The sequence below is a fragment of the Micropterus salmoides genome, unplaced genomic scaffold (genome assembly GCF_014851395.1).
Source record: "Micropterus salmoides isolate LMB-PRFRI ecotype aquatic unplaced genomic scaffold, ASM1485139v1 Ms_hic_scaffold_3, whole genome shotgun sequence".
Lineage (NCBI taxonomy): Eukaryota > Metazoa > Chordata > Actinopteri > Centrarchiformes > Centrarchidae > Micropterus > Micropterus salmoides.
In genome coordinates this window covers 36,535,796-36,541,070 of record NW_024042261.1, presented here as the reverse complement: position 1 = coordinate 36,541,070, position 5,275 = coordinate 36,535,796, and the positions used below count along the sequence as shown (strand labels likewise).

At 41.7% G+C, this 5,275-nt stretch overlaps 1 long non-coding RNA gene across 1 annotated transcript; it reads right to left on the bottom strand.

The window, feature by feature from the left end:
• Positions 1 to 3,603: 3,603 nt before the first annotated feature.
• Positions 3,604 to 4,031, bottom strand: LOC119883433. The gene is made up of 2 exons (XR_005440644.1): positions 3,924 to 4,031; positions 3,604 to 3,844 (listed from the first exon to the last, which is right to left on the bottom strand). It is a non-coding gene; the product is annotated as an uncharacterized LOC119883433 (long non-coding RNA).
• Between the last annotated feature and the right edge of the window lie 1,244 nt (positions 4,032 to 5,275).

The window sequence follows — 5,275 nt, the reverse complement described above, 5'->3', positions numbered from 1 at the left end:
TACTATTTGTCATTATATTCCTGTTTGCTGTAAAATATTTGTATATTCGTTATTTCCTGTTTCATTGTTATTTCTGTTCCTTTGTATCTTGACATACAAGCGTAGCAATTGGGACAAAGTCGTTCACTGCTGGAGGGAAGTGGAAGACACATAATGTTAGGAAAATGGGCCAAAATTGTACAACAGGACAGAATAGTGGGTTTTAAGAATTTCAAGTTTATTAAAAAATATGAAGTACAAGTAGGCTACATAAAGTTACAAATAAAGTAACAAATTTCATAATCCAGTTGTTTTTGAGAGATTCAAAGGGTCCATGTTGCATCTTAAACTTACCAGCACTTATTATTATTTACAGGCAAATGTGATGACTATAAAATATCACAAACAGTCATGTTTCATCCCCCAAGGCTATCATGTCACTGCCCATTAAACACAAGGCGTAGAATAAAGTAGGGACGTGTGTTACTGAGTGTGGTGTGTGGACAGAGAGGACCCAAATGCAGCACTCAGAGGGAAGGAGGTTTATTGGGGGGGAAAGGGGGAGAGGGACTGGAGTGGAGGGAGAGGAGGACGTCGGGGAAGTACAGGCACGGGGAACCAAGGAGACAGGGGGCCAGGGAGCCGGGGAACACAGGGGCCGAGGAAGCGAGGAGAGGCGGGGGAACAGGGAGGACGCCGTGAGGGAAGTCCGAGGAGGAGTGGGCCAGTGGATGAGCCCAGCCGAACGGAGGACGAGGGTGAGTGTACCTGGGAGGGAAACAGACAGAGAGACAAGGTTAGGGAAGACAGCGACAAGGCACAGGGTAAGTGTGAAAAAACAAGAAACATGGAAGCCTGAACACAGCAGTGGCACCAGGTATGGAGCAACGACGATCAAGCGAGGATGGGGTTGAAATACAGGCAGTCATGAGGTGATTACTGGCAGGTGTGGCAGGCTGACGAGGTGGCTGATGAGATGCAGGTGCGGGTAGTTGGCTGGGCTCAGGAGCTGAGAGAGAGAGCACACAGGGGAGAAAACACAGGGAGGCAGGCAGGGAACAGGAAACCAAGGAGAAAACAGAAAAACTGGAAAAAAGGAGAAAAAACCAGGACACTCGCCGTCAGCCGGGCTGCCACCACAACAACATGTCCCTTTTCAGCACTAATGAATTGTCTCTAGGAATAATTTTGACTTTGAAAAAAGTTTAATATAACCCTTACTGTCACTCTCTAGCCTATATTTGGTACACCAACGGTTTAAGAGTCCGCCGCAAATCAGCGAGAGAATAACATAATACAACAATAACAACACATCTGTCACTCTTTGTCTCTGCTGTCTCTGTCCCCCTCGCTTTAGGCGACACCTTTACTCTATCTGGGACTGTCTCACTGCTCCAGGATGCTTCCCGCTGAAGCGGCTGTGACCTGCAGGTGCTTAAATTACCATTTGTGTGGATTCGTGTGAGGTTTAACTGCCTGATCACAAGTGTTTTACTTTCGGTTTCCCACCTCCGATGAAGAGCAGCAAGCTTCCATCATAGGCTACAATCCCAAACGGGTTCTGTGTCTGTCAGCCGGTCTGAAAGGGATTGTCTATTATTACATCAGCAAAGCAATTTAGCAACAATAATTACATGAGAAAAGCCCATAAACAGGAGAAAATACATATTTAAAAAACAATCTTCCTGAGAGCTTACTGCATTAGGCTATATTCCATTATTCTTACGTTTTGCCATCTGTAGGAATTGTGTATTTCTCTTTACATATATGAAGACATTTCTGCGATAAATTGATGCAGGAAAAGACAAATAATGGTGCAGAAAAATTCAACAGAATGCAGAAAATAGTGAATTAAACGCTCAAAATTTTTGTGTCACCTCCAATGTTGAAAACAAACAACATGATGATTGCTTGCTGGTGATTGTTGCAGTGCGCAATTTTTGGACATGTTTTTACAGTTTGTATCACAATAACTGACATTTAGAAACAATATCGAAATGGATTTTTACATTCAGAAACACACATGTTAAACCCGCTTTTTCTAAATTGAATGGCTAAGGCTACCTCAGAAGTCAGAAGTGGATCGCAGCTGGGAATGTCCTCACACGCGGTGAAGTTAGTTTTAAGTTGGATATTCGACAGACATTCATCCAAGATCCAGTGACGGGTTGTTACTCAGTTTACCCAGTGTTGGCAGTATACATGCGGTTAGCTCACATCCAATGGCTCGCCGGGTTTTAACTTCCATCAATAAATTACTGTTGTTAAAAGAATGTTACGGAAAAATCATCATTTATTTTAATAGCTTCCATGTCATGGGATCCAAGGACACCAAACTATTGCCAAATTGTAGTAGTACACTGGGGAATGATTCTGTAAATAGAATATTATACTTATAGTAGTTTACAACAGCAGCCATATGCCTGGACAAGACTGAATTCATGAGAGTATATACGGTCTTAAACCGAAGGCATGTAGTGTGTTAGTAGATACAAACACACACCACATCATATAGTTGTTAATTTAGTAAGGCAACAAGGGTAGTAGACAAATAAGGATGTAATTAATTTGTAATTGCAAGGATGAATGTGTTTTTGAAGGAAGGAAGAAAATTATCAACTGAAGACAGAGAATGACAGTACACCACCTGACATAATGTTAAAGGCAGTCAGGCAGGCGAAGTTAAAGAACAAATCAATCAGAAGTACAGCTAAGGCTTTTGACATAAGCCGCTGACATCTCTTTTGGCCTCATCTATGTGGAGCCATTTTCATACAGTATTTCAAAGAAGACGTGGTTTAAGTTTAACACCACATCTGTTTAGTTAACTTGCTTAAATGTTTAACTTCTTATCTGCAACATTACATTCAATTTTCACCTTGTTTGCAAATATTTGCACTCCAGAGAACGTTTGATTTTAAAGTTCAAAGTAAAGAGTTTAAAGTGTGCTCTGCCAACATTTTTTTTTTTTTGATTAAATTATTTATTTTCCAAATTCTCTAGGCTTGATTGTTGATGGATTTTATTTTTTAGTTCTGGTTACAATTTGAAATTGAAATCAATATTCACAATTAAGTGTTCTAACTGTTTGATAATCCAGTGAGTCAACTTACCTGCCGATGGGGCAAATTGTCACAAGTGCACGCTCTCTATTCAACAGTCTACAGCTCCATAATGAGATAAGATAGGAAGACATAATGAATACAAAACTTCTGCCCAAGACTTCATTCTTTCATTTGGTATGTATATTTTTTTTTGATTGGCTTCCATGTCAGTTGATTCTATGACTCCAATCCAATGCAGAATTGTAGAACTACACTAAGCAAATGAGACACACGTCTTCATGTTACATTTGAGCGCATGTTCTAATTTCTAGTTTTTTCAATAGCTTCCATGAGGTACAGCTCTTCATATTATATTTAAGCATATATGTATAAACTAAATATAAAAGCACTTTGGAGCCTCTAGGTCACATGACATGGAGGCTATTAAAGACAAATATTATTTCCATAAAAAAATTTAACATTAAAATAAAATAAAATATGCACTTAAAGTTAATATGAAGAGGTGTATCTCATTTGCCCAGTGTTGTGGTGTGGGGACAGAGTGGACCCAAACGCAACACTCGGGAAGAACAGGCTTTATTGAAGGGGAAAAGGGGTTGAGGGAGTGGAGGTGAGGGAGAGGCGGACGCCGATGAAACACGGGCAACCAAGGAGACTGAGACAAGGGAGTCGGGGGCTCTCGGGACCGAGGGAGTAAAGAGGCACGGGGAAGAGCCCGGAGGACGCCGTGGAAGAGGTCCGAGGGGAGAGGGCAGGGTGGCAAGCCCAGCTGACGGAACGGAGGATGGCGGTGAGTGGACCTGGAGGGGAGACAGACAGACCGACAGGGTTAGACACTGTGGGAACCAGGCACAGGGAAACAGAAATGACGCAGAGTACCTAAGAGCTTGAGTGATGAAGTGGCACCAGGTAAGGAGCAACGACGATCAAGCCGGGGTTGACAGAAGTACTGCCAGAGATGAGGCTGATTGCTGGCAGGTGTGGCAGGCAGAGGAGGTGGCTGACGAGGTGCAGGTGCGGGTCGTTCGCTGGGCTCAGGAGCGGAGGGAGAGAGAGAGGCAGAGCACAGGCAGGGGAGGAGACACAGGGAGGCAGGCGGAGTACAGGAAAAACAGAATCACAAGCAAAAAAGGAGAAATGAACAGGACACTCACCGTCAGCCGGGCTGCCACCACAACACCCAGTTCAGCACTGGTTTGGAGTCACTGAATCACATGACATGGAAGTTATTAAAAATTGAAAAAAAGTTATCAAATAATATAAATTAAAAAATGCACCAGATCCAATATGAAAGGTCTGTCTCATTTGCTTAGTCAAGGAATCGGCATTGGTTTGGAGTCTCTGTTTCACATGACATGGAAGCTTTTGGAGGGGAGGGGAAAGCATTATTTTCCATAAATTATTAATAAATATTAATATAAATTCATTTGTGCACTCAAAGTTTATATGAAGAAGTGTGTCTCATTTCCCCAGTGTACTACTACAATTCGGCATTGGTTTTGTGTCCTTGGATCCCATGACATTGAAGCTATTGAAATAGATGATGATTTTCCCATAACACTCTTTTAACAATAGTAATTTATTGATGGTTCCTAAGTTAAACCCCGATGGTTAAAAGCGAGCATTCGGAGGTGAGCTAACCGCACGTATATTGCCAACACTGGATCCTGGGTGGATGGGTGTCGAATATCCAACTTAAACCTAACTTCACCGCGATATGACCTCAAAGCAAGCGGATGTGCGAGTTGTGTGGATCAAAGGCAGACCATAGGCTAAACTTTCGTTTGGGGATTGTGTCTACAGTTTTTCTTCACCAAACAGCGCTATAAAAAAATTTCACAGAGTCTGTGTAATACAGGTAAGTTTACATCTACGCTACTATAGGCTATTTGTAAGATTAAATTAGGCTACCCCTTAGCCTACCCGATTATCAAATGGTGCAGGTGACAGGAGACTGACTAATAATGGAAACTCTAAAACCCAAAGTGCCAGTAAGAGTAATATCATGAAAACCTGTAGATTAATTACATTCAGCTATTGTGTAAAAAAAATAAATAAATAAAAAATAGAAGACTGCCTGTTTTGACGTTTGTAGCTCTCTTGTAGGCACGCGGGAAGACATTTTTGCTTAAAGTAGTTATATGTATAGGTTATGGATGTATGTATAAATAAAATAATTCGAATAGAAAACACATATAACACGATCAACTTAAATGGACGGCACACGGGCA